Source organism: Pinus tabuliformis, chromosome 3_1 (genome assembly GCF_031772625.1).
Source record: "Pinus tabuliformis cultivar Carrire ecotype Pingquan chromosome 3_1, CPIR1, whole genome shotgun sequence".
NCBI classification, from domain to species: domain Eukaryota; kingdom Viridiplantae; phylum Streptophyta; class Pinopsida; order Pinales; family Pinaceae; genus Pinus; species Pinus tabuliformis.
Window position 1 is genome coordinate 920,703,337 of NC_142301.1, and position 23,048 is coordinate 920,726,384.

Here is a 23,048-nt window from a genome sequence, read left to right on the forward strand (position 1 = left end):
GCAAAAAACCCTAAATTAAACATAACTTCTACCATCAAATTTTCACCTAATGAATGGCACAGATTGACTATGGAATTACAACATTTTACAAGGAAATTTTACATCTATTTTTAGCTTTGGGGGCACTGCCCCCGATCCCCCGTCCCCACTAGACCCCCCTTGTAATGCAAATAATGGGCGGCATTGCTGCCACAATATGAAATGGGGTCCAATGTGGCGATACCTCTAAATAAAGAAGATAATCAGGCTCCACACCCAACAAGTATGTTATTTTGATTTGATCATTAAAGTTAGTACATGACAATATTTGGTAATAATTGCAAGGGTTTGTCAAGATTTGGATTATTGATTTAACTTAGTTGGCTTAGATAATTGATGGTTCATGGTTCATAGACATGTTTTGTCTTATGGATTGTTTGAATTCGCAGTGATAACAAATAAGAGTTTTGGATCTGATTTGATATTTGATTTCTGATGATTTTCCTTGATGACAGTGCTATGTGGGCATAGTGACTTTCAATGATTGATGTTGACATTGATTTTGTATTAGATTCATTGGTTTTGGAACATTGGTTGAAGTATAAACAATTGTGACTTATCCTTGGTATATGCATTCGCATCTAGTGACAGAAATAATTCATGTTATGATTATGTGAATGGCCTGAAGGAATTTGATATTACTTAAATTTGTTGACATGACAATAGATGAAGTCATGACTTGGTATTTGTATATGAGCTCTACCTGTCACCTGTTCCAAAGAGTTTATTACAATGATATTGGCATTAAATTTTATGATTTTGATATTAGTTTTGATTTGTCATCTAAGGCTTGATAAGCTAACTTGGTTGGTTTGATTGCATAATATTGAATTGTGTAAGGCTAAGCATATTGGTTTGGTCGAGTGTTATGTTTGCAAAAATAATTATATGAAGCAAGCTCCCTAAGCCTGGCATGTCTACATTGACATTTATCTGGTGAAGAAAAGAATATGTGTCCGTCTGAACATCTACTTAAAAATGGGTCCAAGGTATGACTTTGATTTTGGTTGGTTTTATATGTCGATGGTCTACTATTGATAGATAATGAGCCTATGATGATCAAAGTAAGAGGGATTTGGCTTCTGAAGCTCGAAATAATGAATCATGGCATGACAAATCACTTTTTGAAGTTTGAAAATAAAATCTATATCGTAAAGCTACTGAAGATAAAGTGGAAATACAAATCCTTGGACACACTGATTGAATTTCAACAAGTTATGAAGAGATATTGTTGAACCTGCCATGGAAATCGAAAAACGATTGAAGCATTGATGTTCCATGTGAACACCCATTTGTGTGTGTGTGTGTGTGTATATATATATATATATCTTTCATAGATCAACTTGAGTGAATTCATGGTTGAGCCTCTTCATACACATTGAGATGTCGTCGGGCACACTTTGAGATATTTGCATGGGATGATTGATTTTTGGTCTAAGACATTCTTCTTGTGATATGTGACTACATAGATATATTAATGTTGTTTGGATCATTATTGATGAGATAAACACATCTGGGTGTTGCCTTAGTATGATATCTCCCATGATATTTTTGGATGAGAAGTTTGTAGCTTTAAGAACAGTCGAGGTTAAGTACGATGATGTTGGCATGGTTAGTTGTAAGAAAGATTGAGGAAGCTCTTTGAGAGTTGTTTGAGTGGGTTCTGGACATGATAGGGATACATTCTAATAATATTGAGTGGGATCCCTACTCTTGCAATAGGTCGGGCATCTCCCCTATTGTCACCCATAGGGTGTGTGTGATCCTTGTACATTTCGAAAACTCAGTTATCTCCCCCTATCTTGGTTTATGCAGAGTATACCCTAGTTGGCATCATACCCACAAGCTGTGCTTATTGGGATTGTCCCTCCCCGTCTGGCCAACAAGTTGAAGAGGCTTGGGGGTGTGTGATCCTTAGCTTTGGTAAGTTGGGTATCTCACCCAAGCTCATATTATGATGCAGGTATTCTACTGCATGACTATTGAGGGTCATTGTAGAGAAGATCAGTGGGAAATAGGATGGGTTGATATGTGTTCTTCCATATCACAATTTGCTTGATATGGGGATGAATATGTTTAGCTCCCCCATAAGATTTTGGGTTGAGATTGAACTCCCTAATATGCTTCCGGGTGGAGTAGGGCTCCTTGACGATAAGCTCTCTGATGTTTCCCGGGTGGTAGCATTGGGCTCCCCACTGGCAGTGATTCTAGGTTGAGATGTGCTCCCTGATGTAGTTTCAGGTTGAGAAGTGATCCTCGATATTGTTTCAGATTGAGATGTGCTCTCCGACGTGATAGAGGGTGGTAGCTTAGGCTCCCCTCCGATGTCAAATTATTCTTCTTTTAGATTCTAAAATATTCATCATATGGGCAGATACAATCAAGAGATAAGCAAGAATAAGGAGAGATGAACCAATATTAACAATGTCGACATACTTGAGACGGGATATGGTTTGATGCTTGCAATGATTACATGTTGCAGTTGGAATTTCTCCCTAGCTGAGAGGGAATGTTAATTTGGCAGCTCAGTGACAAATTCCAACCATGGGACAAGAATCCTCTTTTTTAGAGGACCAATTTTGACTATTGAAGCGCTCAATTTAGACAAGGGAAAGTGTATTTTTTAATTAAAGCCACATGTGCACATTTGATCAGGTCAACCCTAAAGCAAATCATACACCCTCTGAAGGATATAAATACAAGTGACCTCAAACTCATTTGGACATGATCATGATACATTATTGTATTCTCTTATTTGGTTTGGATTGCACAGGTCTAAGGCAAGTTCACGAAGATTGGTTGGCACGGGTCTAAAATTGCAAGGTCCAAAGCTCGCATATTTGTTCCTAATGTTTGGGGTCTTAGCCACAAGCATGTCATGGAGAAATTTTGATCAAATCCTTTCAGCAACATGCATGACACATATCCCCTGCAACTAGAACCTAAAGGTTGAATTTTTTAGTTGACCGAAGATTTCACTAGTTGACCGCAGAGTTTGGCAGCTGATCTTAATCAGTAACAGTTGATCACAGGATTTTGAATCAGGGTTTTGGATTATTAACATGTTTGGGATCATCTTATGGATATTATTTAGTTGATTTTGTTGGATAGTTGTATGGATCAAGATATGGAACATTGTACTCTCTTTTGTTGAATCATTCAAAGACAATCTAATAAGAAGAAGAATTTGAAAGGGTTTTCCCCGTAGTAGGTTTTGCCCTAGTCTCTGACCAACCTTGGTGTCTCTATGTGTGAATTTTTTTCTTCTATTATTCCTCTATGTTCTACTGCATTTATGATGATATTGTTCTTTCTACATAATTTACTATGTTTTTGAATAATGATATGATGATATGGAGTGAATTTAAATATGAAAATAACGAAATGCAATTATGAAGCAAAGAACAATATAGCCCTAAGAAAAAATAACAGAAAGAGGGTGTGAAATGTGCTACAACATGGTATTTTAGAAATCAGCTCACCAGCCTAACCTTTATAAAACATACAACATTACATTCTTTAGCCTCACCAAGAGCTGACTAACTCTGTGTGGATTACATACTCAAAGACTGAATCAGTAAAAATACTCAACACATTAGTGAGATGGGAAAACAACCATTAACATACAAACTAATAGAAGAACAATAACAACAAAAATAGGGCTAACTACAGAACAAGCACACTCGGGAATTACAAAGTTGGTGATTTAAAAACTAACTCACCAACCAACCCCTAAGCTGTATAAATATGGTGTTCTCCTCTCTGCTCAACACATCCTTTGTCAGATTCATTCATCTAGCCTTTGTCCAACTCATCTAGTGCTCCATTTTGGTGTAACTACTCTAATATTTTTTGATAGCCTTCCCCAACTGTCCCATGCTCTCTAACTAACATTTGGTCCCTATTCATAATATCCTTTAACGACCTATCCTCCACTTCATCGACTCACCTTTCCTTCCAAATATATTTCATGGCATTCATCGTAATGATCCTTCCCATCTCCACCATATGCCTTCATATCTTAAGTATCGTGACCTTCCTCGCATGTGTCCTTATCTAGTTGGCACTTTGAGCATTGAACACAATGCAACTCTGCATTGTACCTTCCTTTCTTGCTCATCACATTTGTTGCATGTTGGTTCCCACACTCCCATGCCATCCTCTTATGTTGTGTGTTGTTTCTCATACTTCCTAAAAAATTTCCAAAAATTTAGCCTCCAATAGGCCCCCAACACAAAAGTGTGGCTCGTCCCAAGCCACTTAGTCTTTCTCCAATCTCCATTGGTTTAGGGATTTCTATATTTAAATAAGTTAAACTTATCCTTCTATGGGATGAATTGTTCTGGAACTTCTAGGGGTGGACTTACTTCTTGGTTTTATTTGAACTCCATCTCCATATAAGATATGGTGTTGCGCTCATCTTCTTATGGTTCCTCGCAAGGAACAAAGAGTGTGATCTTATACTACTACTTTTGGATGGAATTCTTCCGTTTCTTTTTCCCTTCTCCATCCTCACACTGCTCTTCCTCCTCTTTCCTTGGAATTATTTCCAATATATTGGCAGAGACCCTATTCTTATATGTATCTAATTAATACCTAGAGGGTGGTTACGTGACCATCCAACTAGGTGCACATTGATTGGTACATCATTCCCCTAGGTGGTCTTAGTATTTGCCATAAATTGCATAACTACCAAATATAGGGTCCTCCTTTTAGGCTTTGCATGCCAACCCCATATGCATGAGAAGAAAGCCCAGGTTTATTGTTGCAATCCCCATTACAGGGACCACCCTGACATTGTTCTCCCTAGTATGTGTGCAACACTCTCCCATTAAAAGTGTCAATGTAACTCAACTGGTGTGGCTATGATATTTAGTTTAAAACATATCTCAAGGTGATTAGTGTTGTCCCCTCGTAGAGAAATTATGTGTTGTAGAGGCATCATCCATGCATTGAATGTTGCTTTCTCCTCCTTCCATCTTCCATCACCTCTATGTTATCTAAAATTCTAGTGATGCCTATTGGTGTATCATCTTGGGACTCAAATGTTTTCTCACCTTATCTATTCAGTCATCCTTGAATATTCATTTCCAACATCCTAGGATTGTGTAGCCCCATCTCTCCCTCACTCCATATCTACAACTCTACTTCACCTCATAGTCTCCAAACTCTCTCGTCTCTTATGCTTTTACATACTCTCAAACTCCCATCTTCACTCACAGGAACTTGATTTCCATAACCACTTACCTATTCAAGGTTTTATATCTATTTTGTTGGACTCCTCCTTCCTTGCATCATCATAGCATTGAACACCTTCATCAATATATCAATATCTGAATTGTAGCACTCTTGATCTAAACTTTACATGAAATCTTTGCATTATCAGTTTGAAGATATATAGGGCATGTGCCCGTCCTTGGGATCACTCCATCTCATTCAAATCTGCCAATTCCAGCTCAATTATGACTCGTCCAATCCTATCATCATGATAACCAAAGGGATGATAAGATGACTTGTTTGCTACTGTTATTCATGAAGATCTCATTTGACAGTATTATATATTTTCTCTCACTACAGTAAACCTCACTTAACTAGGAATTATTATCCCATTGCATTTATATGCGGCTCTCAGGATGTTGTCTATAGTCATTCTTCCTAAGTTGAATTTGCATCTGGAATATCCTTTTATACACCATATTTATTGTGCAATTTGATTCTGACACCAAGAATTAAAATAAATTTCTGCTGACTACCACTGCGATACAATTGTTTATATCCTAGTTTTATATCAATTTTGGCTAAGAATGGCCTCAACACTACGTGTTGCACACCCCTACGCCTATATTGTGTAGAATTCCTTTAGTCCATGCTGTTCATCCATGTCATGCAGTGTTTTTATTCTACGACAAAACAAAACTCCTATTATTGATAACAAGAACTTTTAACTACTACAAAAATCCCTAACAGTAATCTACAACTCAAATTCGGAAAATTACACAACATATGAAACACTTTATTTATGTATAAGGGTGAGATTATTCTTTTCCTTTTATGCATGATGTGCAGGAGCCCAATTGTATCTATACAGCTTCAACCAACTTCCATTGACAAATCCTTCTTTTAATGTACCATCCAGGTTCTCCAACTGCACAACTCCTACACCGATCACTTGCTTGATCACATAAAGTCCCAACTAATGTATTTGAAATTACCTAGGTGATTCAAAAATTTGTTGTCATAAAGCAACACTAGGTCACCAAGTTGAAATGTTTTCTATTTAATCCTCCTATCATGCCATGATTTTTCTCTTTCTTTCTGTACATCTTAATGGAACCTAACTACCACGTGGTGTTCCTCCAAATACAATAATTCTTGTAATATTTTCTCCAATGCACCTCATTTTTTTGACCTGATAGCTATTGTAATGTGCATACTAAGTGCTAAAAACTCCATGGGCATCACTACTTCTCACCCATATACCAATCAGAAGGATGTATAACCTCTCAATTTCCTGCATGTGGTCATATACACCCATAACACTGTCAGTACCCTCAAATCCCAATCATCGTGTTAAACATTACGCACCTTAGTTAATGTGACCTCCAAGATCGTATTAAATTCCTTCGTAGTACCTTGGATTGGGGATGATATGGAGTTATTTTTTGATGATAAATTTGGAATCATTTAGTCAATTTTGTAATGGTGTTGTCTATAAAATGAGTGCCTTGGGCACTCATTAGGATTCGTCGACAGCCAAATCGAGTTACTATGTTCTCAAATAGAAAGAAAAAAGTTGTTTATATGTTATAGTCTTTTATTGGTGTGGCTTCTTCCCATCACATCAAATAGTCAGTAGTTGTGATGATATACCATGAACCATTTGTTCTTGCTGGTGGGTTGATTAGACCCACAAAATCATTTTTTCCCATTTATCAAAACGTTGTAAGGTGATCTAGGGTACCAAGGGCACGTCGTCTCTTTTGGATGGTTTCCCTACCCGCCAACATACATTGTAGGTTTTGTAAAATTATTTTTCATCAACATGTAAGGTAGGCCACCATAGTCTTGTGCACGAGATATTTTGCATTATGGCATTTCCCGCATAATATCCTCTATCAGCTTCTGTGTGTGCTTTGGTTAGTATCATAGGTCGCTCATTCTCCATACACATTTTCGTAGTATCCCATTTGTGCCCAAATTATACAAGCAACCTGCTATGAGATGATAATCCATTGCTTTCACTACTAGTTTTTTTTTTGTAGTGGTATACCCTTATGGTGCCATCTCTCTACTCATAATTTTTGTGATCTCCACAAAATGTTCTTCTACGATAGTCACAAAAAAAGTTGCACATTTGGCAAATTATCTTCTAGGTTTTATGCATTTCCCCTCTAGTCATGCATGAAAAGTGATAAGGTCTTGCATTCAATTTACCTGACTTGACCACCACTTGGAAGTCATACTCTTGAAAATATAACAGCCACCTGCAAATCCTTCCCCCTAACACATGCATGTTGACAAGGTACTTCAGCGCAAAGTGTTTAACAATCAACTTGAACTTGTTGCCCAGCAAATAATGTCTAAACATTTGGAGCACATACACCATTTCCAATCCTTCTTTCTCCATTGTTGTGTATTTTTGTTCTTCCATGGACAACTTTCTACTAGTGAACAAGATAGGATGATGTATCTCCCCTCCCTTAATAGTGCTATAATTTCTCCTAGTGCAATTGTTGAAGTGTCGACATGCACATGGAATTCTTTTTGCCAATATGGGAATGCCAGAATGGGTGCATTCACAAGATTTTCCTTCAAAGTGTCCAATTCCTACTAACACTCCTCATTCCATTGAAACTTCGTATCTTTCTTTAACAACTTCTCCATTGGTGTACTAATTCATGCATAGCCTCTGAAAAACTTTCAGTAGTACCCTGTATGCCCTAGGATGGAACGCAACTGCATGATCGACATAGGTAGTGGTAGATACACTATAACTACAATATTTCTTGGATCCACCAACAAACCTTACTTGCATACTGTTGTAACATTTTTTGGTTTTGATAAGTTAGAATAAATTAGACAAAAAATGAGAATATATTTACAAAATGTTAAGATAGGATGTAGACAAAAAGAATATTGAATAAAAAATGTTAGGAAAATATTATGATAAATATGTCCATATCAAAGAAAATGTTAGGGTATATGCCCTAAAAAATGAAGGAAAAATAAAATGTTAGGTTAGACAGAAAAGAAAAAGAAATCAACTCTGAAAGTGTTGCAAATCTAAATGCCACTACTTTGTTCTAAATTCAGTTTGAAAAATAATAGTTGTGTGCAGTTTGTTTAGATGCCACACTAGGTTATTTTATCCAATTATACTATTGCATCATAATTAGATTTGTTTTAAATTAATTCTCATAGAAAGAAAATAAATTGGCTCAACAATTTAATCTGAGCCAATGGAGGGAATAAGGTATAGAGATAGATTGTTCATAAAAAGAAAATATTGGGTTGCTAGTTTAAATGCACTCTGAAAGGATAAGTAAAAATGTTAGGAATAGAAGGGTAGGTAGAAATGTGAAAGTTTGAGATGTTGAAATGGTTATTTCCTAAAGATCAAAACATTAGGAAACATATTGATGACGGGAGTTCGAATAACCAAAGTTTTAACCTTATGTTATTTCATTCATATCCTATCACTTCATTCGTTAAATCACCTGGACCCACAGCCGTCGCATCCGCCTATCATATTGTGACCCCACCATTCATTCCTCTCTCACACGTTAAACTCCTTCCACCTCACCTCTCATCCCGCACACTCCTCCGCAATCATAAGGCCCATACTCCCTTTAGGCCCTCATTCATCCTCCGAATTTTATCAGCGGGGGGGGGGGCGGGTGGGCGAAATGGGCAGTCTTTAATACCGCCTACATAAACCACAAAACTACCTTTTAGTCTTTCGGGACTAGAAATCCCAAAACCACAAACCACTCTGTCTTACCCCCGAACGTGGTATCCTTCATAGCCATTTACCGCCGCCCCACGTCACCTCCACATCACGTTTCACTTCATATCTCCCGTCCAATCATCTGCTGCCTATTCGTTGCCCATTCATTTCCGCTCCCGCGCATTTATAACCAAATGTCTGTTAATTAACCCGTTGGATAATTAATGAACTTTCAAACGTTCGGCGCCATCCTCCCACTCCATTTTTCTCTTTATAAACATTGTGTCATGCATTTCAAAGGTTACACAGTTAACTTCTGCGACCAAGATTATTCTTCAAGCCCGCCTGCTCAACAACTCAGCTACTGTCCGACATTCTAGCAGCCACTTGTCCTGTTCGCAAGCACATCTTCCAAGTCCACTTTTCAGTTACATGTCTCCACTCTGGTAACTCCTTTTATCATTTTGTCATTTACAGTCCACAGTTTTGTTTGACAAAATGCCTCCCAAGGGAAAAACAATCGCAGAGGTTTCAAATCCTCTAATTCACCCACAAATTGATTTCCACCATACTCCATTAGTTGACAAGGATTGCAAAATCATTGAGACTTCTTCTCAATTTGATTTATTTGAAATTTATTGCTGGTGGGAAGAGAAGCTAATTGACCAAAGTGATGAAATTGGGCTCTGGGAATCCCAATTACCCCACTATATTTTTCCACAAATACATAGAGCTCCAGAATTTGTGAGAAAATGCCATGAACCCTATGATCCCAACCAAAGAGCAATTATCTTACCTCCTGGAGAAATCCTTTGTCCCATTAACGTCGATTCAATTGAGAAAATGTTGCAGGCCCCTGCCACTATGCCAACTCATCCTTTTTCCCATGACAACCTGATAAAATCTTATAACAAACTGGACTTTACCAAGAGATCCCAAACCCTAGAACTATTTTTAACAATTGGTAGTCCTCTACCAAAGAGAAATCTCCCTTATGATTCATCTATGTTTCCTGATAGAACCAGGCAAATTACTACAATCCTGTCCTATTTTCTTGGTTATCACTCTGATCAGTCTGTCAATGAAGCCATCCTTGGTTTCTTATCCATGTTTTCCTCTGATTCTAAGCCTAATTTTATTTATGATTTCAGTCATTTCATAGCTAAAAACATACATGAGCAGTTTGTCAAATTTAACACTGAAGAAGTATTCAAGTATGCTTCAGTACTTGTGTATCTTTTTATATATTTTTAGGGAGACAAATTCCCATTTCCTTTGTAGAAACTTGATCAACAAGGACAAAAACAGTCAGTGATTTTCTAGACTTCAATGGGGATGAAGGCGAAATAAGAATTCACATACAAGTAGTTCATAGAACTATTTATTCATCCGGCCCTCAACCTTATGAGCAGCACTCCATTACCAAGTATCACTTAGGAGATTGTCAAAGAACTTCAGTTCATAGACCAAGTTGCAACAGGAGATTGGTATTGCTACCAAAACTAAACATAAATCAGGGTTTTTAGCTGTGAGCTTCCACCCTACAAACTACCAAAGTACCTCCCTGTTATAATCTTTGCACTGGAGTATTTGAGGCAAAGATTGAATGCATATGAAGTACATTTTGTAGCTGCCAAAAATAAATCGCAATTTAAGCTCAAAGCTCAATTTGGTCCCTTCATTTGTAATACCAGGGTAGCAGGGGAGGAAGTAGATAAGCTATTAAAAGAAATAAGATTTGCTCTCAGATTCTCTTGGTCATATGACCCATTGGGAGTCATCTCCAAACTCAGGGTGGAAAATAAGTTCACACCATATCATCATACAGCTAGGTCTGAGATAGAGCAGTTCAAGAATCAGTTGGAATGGACCCTCCAGGAGGTTGAGGAGCAAGCAGTCTCTACATCAAATATGCAAACTCCAATTGCACAAGAAAAAAAGCCAAGAGAGGCAGGGAAGAACAATATTCACCTACAACAGAGGCAACAAGCTAGGTCCTCAAGGTCTTTCACAGGAAAAAGAAACAAAGGGTCCCTATGAATATTGATTCACAATCTGGTGAACAGTCTATACAATCTCCAACTCAATCTACCACTTCTCATGAATAGCAGATAGTCCAAATTGTTGGAGGCATTCCAAAGAATAAAGAGGAAGACATCTTCCATGTCTTTAGTGAAATCAAAAGAAAGAATGAAGAATTGAAGTTGAATACTTACACCCAGTTTTGGAAGCATTCTTCTAGCTCTCAAGCCAGGCTTCTTTCAATCTTCGACTCTGAGAAGGGGAAGATGCAAATGGCTTTCTTGCAGGCCCAAGTTCCTCAGCCCAGGACTGCAGCACAATACCAGAAACACACTTCTTTTGAGTTTAATGTCAAGGATGTGCATCCAATTGATCAAATTGAGATGCACAAACAAACTGGATAGATGATTGCTTCAACCTTGACAAACACTGCTATGAGTTTGTCAAAAATGCAGGTTACATTGGCCAACATTCAGTCACAACTAAAGTTGGAGAAGGTCTCCTCATTAGCAAAGGATACCAAGATTCAGTGTTTGGAAAATCTAGTGCTAAGGATGGGATGTGATCCCTAAAACATAAATGCTACAGAGGAGCTGATTAAGAAAAAGAACACTGAGGTTGCATCATTAATTAAACAGCTGAAACTTCTAGCATCTGAGGATCCAACGACCAAAGAAATCGAGGAGACAGAGACTCAAAAGTCAGATATGATGAAGCTCATCATAGAACAGAATTTGCAAATAAAACAAATGGAGGAGCAGATGGATAAATTGGTTAAGGAGAAGGAGGAAGCTATCAAGAACATTTAAACTTCAAAAGATGTAGTATCTCTTGTAGTAGCTCCCATCACCAGAATGTCTACCTCAACCACTACATCAGCAATAGGTACAGCAGAAGGAGTTGAAAAACTTAGTGAAGTTGTTCAGAACCTGTCTATCCAGACAGGAGAAATCAATAAACTAAAGGATGAACTCAAATAATTATGGCTTATGAAGTCTATATCAGACAGTTCACATACAACTGAAACAAACAAACTCAAAGGGCCAAGTGGAAATGTTGAAGAAAGAACTCACAGATTCCTTCATAGGAAACAAGTTGGGTTTAGCAAAAGAAATTATGTGGGAAGAAATCACATAATCAATCAAGGAGATTTGGCCCTCCATTAAGATAATATTCAATCAGAAGATCTCTTGGAAAAAGCTCAGGAAGCAGTGGAATCCATAACTAAGCAGCTGGAGGATATGCCAGAGACTGCCTCAAATATAATCAAATTTCTGAATTCCAAGGATGACTATGAGCTTGAGGAGTTAAGAATAAGTGACAGAACTACAACAATATTAGAGGTAAAGAAGATTATCACTAAGAAAAATCTCACCCTTCAACTACAAGAAAAGTGCAACAATGTTAACAACATAGTTCAGAGATTTTTCAACAAGATTGAACCTTTGGTCAGCAAAGGTTTACCTTCTATGATGGTTATTAATGATAAATTGATGCCAATTGAGGATTATGTCAAGAAGTTAACAGAGGTGGGCACCCATGCAACTTCAGTAGCCAATATCAAAGGATCAGCAACACCAGCTCTCATAGTAAAAACACTCAGGGATTCTTTCTTCATCCTAGATGAAATCAAGCATATATTTTTGGTAAAACCCACTTTTACTAAATACACCGAGATGGATGAAATCTACAGGAGGGTAACAAATATTTCTATCCTAGATAAGAAATGTTGGGAAGAATTAACAGATTTACTTGATTAAGGATAATTGAACAACATTCAGTTTTTGAGGGAACAGTCAGCCAACTTCAACCACTTTTCAACTTTTTCAGTAATAGTCTTCAAACAGCGGCACCAAAATAGTGTCATATCATTAGACAAATTTATTTTTGATTGTGTAAATAACCTATTTTTGTAAAAGCAGTTCGAGATATTTTCGTCCTATTGTTGTATAAATAACTCGCTTCACGAGTTACTAAGGGTTGCACCCTTGTAGAAGCATTTCTAGACATCTGATGTAATTAATCTTTCTGGATCATTAATACAAAGAAAAGGATTTTGAATTCTATTTTACACAGTTTGTGTTTCCTGTAAGTTTTTCCATTGTCATTCATTATGTTTTTTCTTCATATACTTGTGTCTTGCAGAGATAACTAGGTAGGAATAATTGTATTTCAATCTATTCCTATAAGCTTTCTGAAGTGATAATCTATAAAGAGAATGAATTAATGGATTGTTTGTTTAATTAATTCCCTCAAAATCAATAAATCATCAGCATCTTTTGTAGGCTCATGTGTATTTTCTCAAACCTTTAAACATAGTTTAAAGGTTTTCATACTTATGATTATTTAACTTTCAATTTTAAAATTGTGGCAATCATATTACTTTTTGTTTCTACTCATCATAAAAGCTTTTTCACTGTGTAAATATTTATAACAGCCTTATGCTGAGATATTGATATTATTCAAGAGGTTAGGCACATTAGTTCTATATCTCTTTCATCCATTGGTCTCCCAAATTAAAACAAAACCGCCAAAACATTTATCTTAGATGCTCTAGCATAATAGATGACCATTATTATCTCAGAGATACAACATCAAATTGGCGTCGTTGCCAGGGATTCGAATTTCATTAAGTTTTCCTGGGGCAATTATATGTATTCTATTCCTTTAAGGTGATTAAAGGTATAGAAAGGTTAAAATCCTTCACCTGGCGATTCCACTCTTCCAAACTAGAACCTTTTAAGCACACCAAATCTCATTCAGAGGCTAACTTAGTTGATCCTCTGTCAGACCCTGAAAAAATTCCAAGAAAAAACATTTCTAACAGGGGACATCAACCCTCTTCTTAGTCTTACCTCCTAATCTCGATGCACTCCCAACTGGATACTTGAAATACCTTCCCAGGTATAATGGAGAAATCGGTCCTTCTGCTAAAGACCATCGTCAAGCCTTTTAGACTTTGCAGATAACATGAATATTGAACAAGAAAATGTTTACATGAGGTTGTTTGTACAATCACTTGAAGGAAATGTAAGAATTTGGTTTAGGCAGTTACCTGCAAATTCCATTAGAAATTGGGAAGAACTTACAAACATATTTAAAAACCAGTGGGTTGTGAAAATAGATCCTCTTTACTTTCTCACTGAGTTTGATGAAATTAAAAGAAATTTTGGTGAACCTGTATCAGACTTTATCAAAAGATTCAACAAGCTTTATCATAAAATCCCCCCTGATTATAAACCCCCTATAGCACAAGAAAAGTCTAGATTTTCTAAAGCCTTCGATGATGATTTTGTTGTTATGCTGAGAGATAGAACTTCAAGAACTCTTGAAGATATGCAAACAAATGCTACTGAAGTAGAAGCAAACAGGGCTTCTTCACTTCTTTGAAAGCTAAGGAGGAAAAGGCCCAAAGAAAACTCAAATCGACACCAAAGGCTTCTAGTTCCTCTAAGACTAAAACTAAAGATTCTAAAATAGATGAAATAACTTCTCTTCTTAGAAATATATCTAATAGAATTTCCAAGATTGAGACTCAACCTAGGACAATTCAACAAACGGTTACCAGACCCCAAAATCAAAATCAAGGTCAGTATAAAAGAAATCCACAATTACAAATTCTTCAGAGACCTAGTAATGATCAGCAGATTCCCACTCCTTTGTTGATAGATGATCAACAACCTGATGATAATACTATGACCATCATTGAAGATATAAATAATATGGATACTTCCTCTGATCAAACAGTTATTATTCCTCTTACACAACAAAATCAGGTTCAAGAAGATCAAGAATCTTCACAGGTTTCTAAATACCATGCCTTCTCTGAATTTTTAATTGCAGAGTTGAACAAAAGATATAACCTTAGGCCTAGGCCTGGCCCTAGAAGACCTCCTAAGGAAACTCCAATAATTGAACCTCGTGCCAAAACTGCTCAAACTCAAACGACTTTTATTCGACCATTAGAACAGTCAATTGATACTCCTCAAAATGACAAAAATGCTTTGACTACATTTAATGTTGAAAAAGAGTTAGAAAGAGTTAAAATCCCAATTCCTCTTTCAGAACTTTCTAAAAACCCTAGGTATAAAAATCAGGTCTCCAAATGGATACAAAATACCTCAGTTGATGTTGAAGGTGATATCATCAGTTTGCAAGATGAAAAACCAGCAGTTGTTTTTGGCCCTAGCTCAGATATGATAGATGAAATAGTGCTATGTAACTCTTAAGACAAATCATTCCATGTTGTATAATTGTATGCTTGATTTTGGAGCATCACATAAACTCATGCCAAAACCTATCATGGATCATTTGAGACTTGACATAACTAGATCCTATCATGATTTGTACACCTTTAATTCTAAAAGTGTGCCTTGCTTAGGATTGATTAAGGATTTAGTAGTCACCCTTGCCCAAATCCCAGTGAAAAGTGTAGTACTTGATATAGTTTTCACAGATATCCCTCCCAAATTTGGAATGCTCCTTTCTAGGTCTTGTTGTGCCAAATTAGGGGAAACTTTTCATAAGGATATGTCTTATGCTACTATTCCAGTTTATGGGGGAGAACAACTAAGATTATATAGAGAGGTGAGATTTGTGCACACTGTTTGCAAAATAGACCAGCCAAGGAACCATCCCATGTATGCAATTGACAAATATTTTGGTTGCTTTCAACTCTCTTCAAACCAAGTGCATGAAACTCAAGTTAAAATTGAAGATGTAATTAGGAGTCCAGTACCAAATCAAAATGATATATGGAAACTATTCTTTGATGGCTCATGTACAAAAGATGGAGCGGGAGCTGGAGTAGTTTTAATATCACCAAAAAAAAAACAAAACAAAAAAACAAAACTAAAAATAAAAAAATAAAAAAAACAAACAAACAAAACAAAACAAAACAAAACCAAAAAAAAAACAAAACAAAACAAAACAAACAAAAAACAAAACAAAACAAAACCCAATCATGTAAGCTCGACTTCGAAGTTACAAACAATGTGGCTAGATATGAAGCTTTCCTTTTGGGATTGCAATTAGCCAAAAGCTTAAAGGTTCAAAACTTAAGTGTTTTTATTGATTCAGAACTTATGGTCAAGCAAGTGAGAAATATTTGCCAGACTAAACACCCTAGGCTTAGGTCTTACCGAAATGAAGCATGGGATTCAGTTGAAAACTTCTTTGGTGCTTTTAATTTGACTTATATTCCAAGAGATCAGAATATCCATGCAGATGCCTTAACTGTTTCTGCTAGTTCATTTAAAATTCCTAATCAGACTAATTTACTCTACCAAATACAGGTCAAGTATAGACAATCTATCCCAGACAATCTAAAACACTGGCAGATATTTGAAGACGATGAACATTTGAAATCCTTTTTGCAAGTTGTAGGTCAATTTTCTGTTCTACAAATTGATGAAGATAGATCTGAAATAAATGAAATACAAGTGAGAATAATACTTCATATTTTAGATCAAAAATTGCTAATCATGATATTATTCAATTGTCTAACAATTTTATTCCCAAAGGCTTGATACCTTTAGAAAAATTGTTTGATCAAAATGATGTCCTCCGAAGTCCTCAGTCCATTTCTTCGGAAGAGGACATAGAAGAAATTAACATTGGAAAAAATGATGATGTCAAAAGCATCAAAATTTGTGCATCTCTGGACCCTGAGATTAAAACTCAATATCTTAAGTTACTTCAAAATTATAAGGATTTTTTTGCTTGGACCTATGCTTATCTAAAAACCTATGATACTTCATTAATCCAGCATAAGATCCCTTTGAAGCCAGAAGCAATACCTTATCAACAAAAACTTAGGAGGATTAATCCAACCCTTCTACCAATTGCAGAAAAGGAAATTAAGAAAATGCTAGATGCTCAAATCATTCTCCCTCTTAGATACTCTAATTGGGTTGCAAATTTAGTTCCTGTTAGGAATAAGAATGGAGAAATCAGACTTTACGTGGACTTTAGAAATTTGAACAAAGCATCATTAAAGGATAACTAACCTTTGCCCAAAATGGATTAGTTACTTCAAATGGTTTCACGAGCACAAAGACTTTCTATGCTTGATGGTTTTTCAGGTTATAATAAGGTAAATGTTGATCCAGCAGACATGGAAAAGACAGCCTTCACTACACGCTGGGGTACATTTATGTACGCTAGAATGCCATTTGGCTTATCAAATGCTAGAGCAACATTTCAGAGAGCTATGGATGTAGCTTTTATGGACCAGGTAAACAAATTTTGGTTATTTATCTTGATGACATTACTGTTTTTTTCTAAATCTGATTAGAAACATCTAAAGCACTTGATCAAGGTTTTTGACAGGTGTAGGAAATTTGGGATATCATTGAACCCTAAAAATTCTTTGTTTGCTATCAAAGAAGGAAAATTGTTGGGCCATATAATCTCAAAGGAAGGAGTGGTAATTGATCCCAAGCGTGTGTCTGCCATTGAAACATTGACCTTACCTAGAAACAAGAAAGAAATTCAAGCTTTTCTTGGAAAAAATATTTTTTAAGGAGATTCATCCCAAATTATGCAGAGATTGTAAAAGATATAATTGACATGCTTCGAAAGGATCATGAAGTTAAATGGACTGTCTCTTCCAGACATGCATTTGATCAGATCAAGAAAGCTATCTTTGAAGCTCCCACCTTGGCCAACCCTGATTACACTAAACCATTCAGTATCTTTTCTTTTTCCTCAGAAACAACCCTTGTTGTTGTTCTATTACAAAAGAATGAAGATTCCCATGACTATCCCATATCCTTTTTTAGTAAGGTTATGAGAGATGTCAAGCTTAAGTATGACATAATCGAGAAGCAAGCATATGCCCTCATTCAAGCCCTGAAATCTTTCAGGATGTATGTCCTACATTCACCTATTACTGCTTATGTTCCTAATGGTGCTGTAAAAATCGTTTTAACTCAGCCTGACACTGATGGGAAAAGAGGTAGGTGGATCACTCAAATACTTGAGTTTGATCTAACTATCAAAACTACAAAGCTAGTAAAAGGCCAAGGATTAGCCAAGCTTCTAGCAGAATCCAATTGCAAAGTGCTTGGAATCAATTCTATTTTAGAAGTACAAGGGAAGAATCCACAAGAACCTTCTGTCCTTGTAGAAGAGGAGAATCCACAAGAACCTTCTCTTCAACCTGAAGAAAAGAATCCACAAGAACCTTTACCTTCAGATCAGATCAGCCCTTTACATATTGATGACAAATTTCTATTGTCAGATTGGTATCAAGACATTGTAAATTTTCTGCTCCATTTTGAATGCTCAGCATCATTCTCCAAAGCCTAGTGTAAAACTCTTAAATTGAAAGCAGTCAAGTACTGCATCATAAATGTAAATTTGTACTAGAAGGATCCACTGAATATTTTTATTATGTTTAACAGAATCAGAAACTGAAGGAATCATTGATCATTTTCATACAGGATTTTGTGGAGGACATTATGCTTGGAGAGAAACAACATAAAAGATTTTAAGGGGAGGATTTTATTGGCCAACATTATTCTTGCAAGTAGGGGCAGAAGTCAGAGGTTGTGTTCCTTGCCAGATGTTTGTTGGTAAGCAGAAACTAGCAGCTCTTCCACTAGTACCATCAATAATTTTAGCACCTCTCCTTCAATTGGGATTAGATTTTGGGATAAATCAGATTATTGAACTAAATGAAAACAGAGATGAAGTTCAATACAAATTGAAGAAATATCAGAATAAGATGAAAAGCTTGTTTGACAGAAGAGCTAGGGAAAGGGACTTCAGGGAAGGTGACCTAGTTCTAAGATGGGACTCCAGGAGGGAGGAAAAGGGAAAGCATGGCAAGTTTGATAACCTATGGTTTGGTCCTTTAGCAATTGCTGAAGTGAAGGGAAACAACACTTTTGTGCTACAAAATCTTGAGGGATTATATTCCACTTATCTTGTAAATGGAAGGTTTCTCAAACATTTCATTCAATACTAAGAAGTTGGAATACATTTCATTGTAAAAACTTCAGTTTCTTTTACTTTTCAAGCTATCAATGAGATTTTTTACAGCAAAGGACTCCATAGCCCGAGGAGAAGGCACATGGATCTGCAGGTTCTCTGCATTCTACAGGAGAAAGCAGTCCCTAGTTGGAGCCGATGTTGTAACATTTTTTGGTTTTGATAAGTTAGAATAAATTAGACAAAAAATGAAAATATATTTACAAAATGTTAATATAGGATGTGGACAAAAAGAATATTGAATAAAAAATGTTAGGAAAATATTTTGATAAATATGTCCATATCAAATAAAATGTTAGGGTAGATGCCCTAAAAAATGAAGGCAAAATAAAATGTTAGGTTAGACAGAAAAGAAAAAGAAATCAACTTTGAAAGTGTTGCAAATCTAAATGCCACTACTTTGTTCTAAATTCAGTTTGAAAAATAATAGTTGTGTGCAGTTTGTTTAGATGCCACACTAGGTTATTTTATCCAATTATACAGTTGCATCATAATTGGATTTGTTTTAAATTAATTCTCATAGGTAGAAAATAAATTGGCTCAACAGTTTAATCTGAGCCAATGGAGGGAATAAGGTATAGAGATAGATTGTTCATAAAAATAAAATATTGGGTTGCTAGTTTAAATGCACTCTGAAAGGATAAGTAAAAATGTTAGGAATAGAAGGGTAGGTAGAAATGTGAAAGTTTGAGATGTTGAAATGGTTATTTCCTAAAGATCAAAACATTAGGAAACATATTGATGACGGGAGTTCAAATAACCAAAGTTTTAACCTTATGTTATTTCATTCATATCCTATCACTTCATTCGTTAAATCACCCGGACCCACAGCCATCGCATCCGCCTATCATATCGCGACCCCACCATTCATTCCCCGCTCACACGTTAAACTCCCTCCACCTCACCTCTCATCCCACACACTCCTCCACAATCATACGGCCCATACTCCCTTTCGGCCCTCATTCGCCGTCCGAAGTTTATCGGTCGGGGGAGGGGGGGGGATGGGCAGTCTTTAATACCGCCTACATAAACCACAAAATTACCTTTTAGTCTTTCAGGACTAGAAATCCCAAAACCACAAACCACTCTGTCTTACCCCCGAACGTGGTATCCTTCATAGCCATTTACCACTGCCCCAAATCACCTCCATGTCATGTTTCACTTCATATCTCTCGTCCAATCATCTGTCGCCTATCCGTTTCCCATTCATTTCTGCTCCCACGCATTTATAACCAAATGTCCGTTAATTAACCCGTTGGATAATTAATGAACTTTCAAACGTTCGGCGCCATCCTCCCACTCCATTTTTCTCTTTATAAACATTGTGTCATGCATTTCAAAGGTTACACAGTTAACTTCTGCGACCAAGATTATTCTTCAAGCCCGCCTGCTCAACAGCTCAGCTACTGTCCGACATTCTAGCAACCACTTGTCCTGTTCGCAAGCACATCTTCCAGGTCCACTTGTCAGTTACCTGTCTCCACTCTGGTAACTCCTTTTATCATTTTGTCATTTACAGTCTGCAGTTTCGTTTGACAAAATGCCTCCCAAGGGAAAAACAATCGCAGAGGTTTCAAATCCTCTAATTCACCCACAGATTGATTTCCACCATACTCCATTAGTTGACAAGGATTGCAAAATCATTGAGACTTCTTCTCAATTTGATTTATTTGAAATTTATTGCTGGTGGGAAGAGCAGCTAATTAACCAAAGTGATGAAATTGGGCTCTAGGAATCCCAATTACCCCACTATATTTTTCCACAAATACATAGAGCTCCAAAGTTTGTGAGAAAATGCCATGAATCCTATGATCCCAGCCAAAGAGCAATTATCTCACCTATTGGAGAAATCCTTTGTCCCATTAACGCTAATTCAATTAAGAAAATGTTGCAGGCCCTTGCCACTATACCAACTCATCCTTTTTCCCATGAAAACCTAATAGAAGCTTATAACAAACTGGACTTTACCAAGAGATCCCAGACCCTGGAATTGTTTTTAGTAATTGGTAGTCCTCTACCAAAGAGAAATCTCCCTTATGATTCATCTACGTTTCATGATAGAACCAGGCATATTACTACTATCCTGTCCTATTTGCTTGGTTATCACTCTGATCAGTCTGCCAATGAAGCCATCCTTGGTTTCTTATCCAAGTTTTCCTCTGATTCTAAGCCTATTGTTATTTATGATTTCAGTCATTTCATAGTTGAAACCATACATGAGCAGTTTGTCAAATTTAACATTAAAGAAGTATTCAAGTATGCTTCAGTACTTGTGTATCATTTTATATATTTTCAGGGAGAAAAATTCCCATTTCCTTTGCAAAAACTTGATGAAGAAGGATAACAATAGTCAGTGATTTTGTGGACTTCAATGGGGGATGAAGGAGAAAGAAGAATTCCCATACAAGCAGTTCATAGAACTGTTTATTCATCGAGCCCTCAACCTTATGAGCAGCACTCCATTACCAAGGATCAGTGAGGAGATTGTCAAAGAACTTCAGTTCATAGATCAAGCTGCAACAGGAGATTGGTATTGCTACCAAAACTACACAGAAATCAGGGTTTTTGGTTGTGAGCTTCCACCCTACAAACTACCAAAGTACCTCCCTGTTAGAATCTTTTCACTGGAGTATTTGAGGCAAAGATTGAATGCAGATGAAGTACATTTTGTAGCTGCCAAAAAGAAATCATAATTTAAGCTCAAAGCTCAAGTTGGTCCCTTCATTTGTAATACCAGGGCAGGAGGGGAGGAAGTAGATAAGCTATTAAAAGAAAAAAAAATTGCTCTCAGTTTCTCTTGGTCATATGACCCATTGGGAGCCATCTCCAAACTCGGGGTGGAAAATAAGTTCATGCCATATCATCATACAGCTAGGCCTGAGATAGATCAATTCAAGAATCAGTTGGAATGGACAGAGAATACCCTCTAGGAGGCTGACGAGCAAGCAATCTCTACATCAAATATGCAAACTCCAATTGCACAGGAAAAGACAGCCAAGAGAGGGAGGGAAGAACAATATTCACCTGTAATAGAGGCAACAAGCCAAGCCCTCAAGGTCTTTCACAGGAAAAAGAAACAAAGGGTCCCTATGAATATTGATTCACAGTCTGGTGAACAGTCTATACAATCTCCAACTCAATCAACCACTTCCCATGAATAGCAGATAGTCCAAATTGTTGGAGTCATTCCAGAGAATAAAAAGGAAGACATCTTCCATGTCTTTAGTGAAATCAAAAGAAAGAATGAAGAATTGAAGTTGAATACTTACACCCAGTTCTGGAAGCATTCTTCCAACTCTCAAGCCAGGCTTCTTTCAATCTTCGACTCTGAGAAGGGGAAGATGCAAATGGCTTTCTTACAGGCCCAAGTTCCTAAGACCAAGACTACAGCACAATACCAGAAACACACTTCTTTTGAGTTTAATGTCAAGGATGTGCATCCAATTGATAAAATTGAGATGCAAAAACAAACTGGACAGAAGATTGCTTCAACCTTGACAAAGACTGCTATGAGTTTGTCAAAAATGCAGGTTACGTTGGCCAACATTCAGTCACAACTAAAGTTGGAGAAGGTCTCCTCATGATCTGAAAATGGAAGGTACTTGAAAAAGGGTGCAAGGTATCCATTTTCATTTATGTAAATGATTGCAAAAATACTCCAAGTTTAAATCTGAAAATGTGAGAACTTCTTATTTCTAATACAGAGATAGACGGTAGGGGCATTTACTGGATATGTCACCTCTAAAGAGAGGATGAGATCTAGAAGCTACCTGGCCCTTTACAAACTCTGCCTAAAATTTTTAACATGTCAATCCGCTATCCACCTTGGGGCCACATGGCGGCCTCTGGGTTGCCACGTGGCACCCTCTTATTGGATGCCCCAAATGGAATATTCTAGGAATATTCTGATAATATTTTGAATAATATTTCTTGGAATATTCTAAGGAATATTCTCTGAAATATTATATTTTAAATTTATTTATTTTTAAATTCAAAATTGAAGGTTATTAGGAGATTTTCAAATTGGCATAACTTCTAAATACGG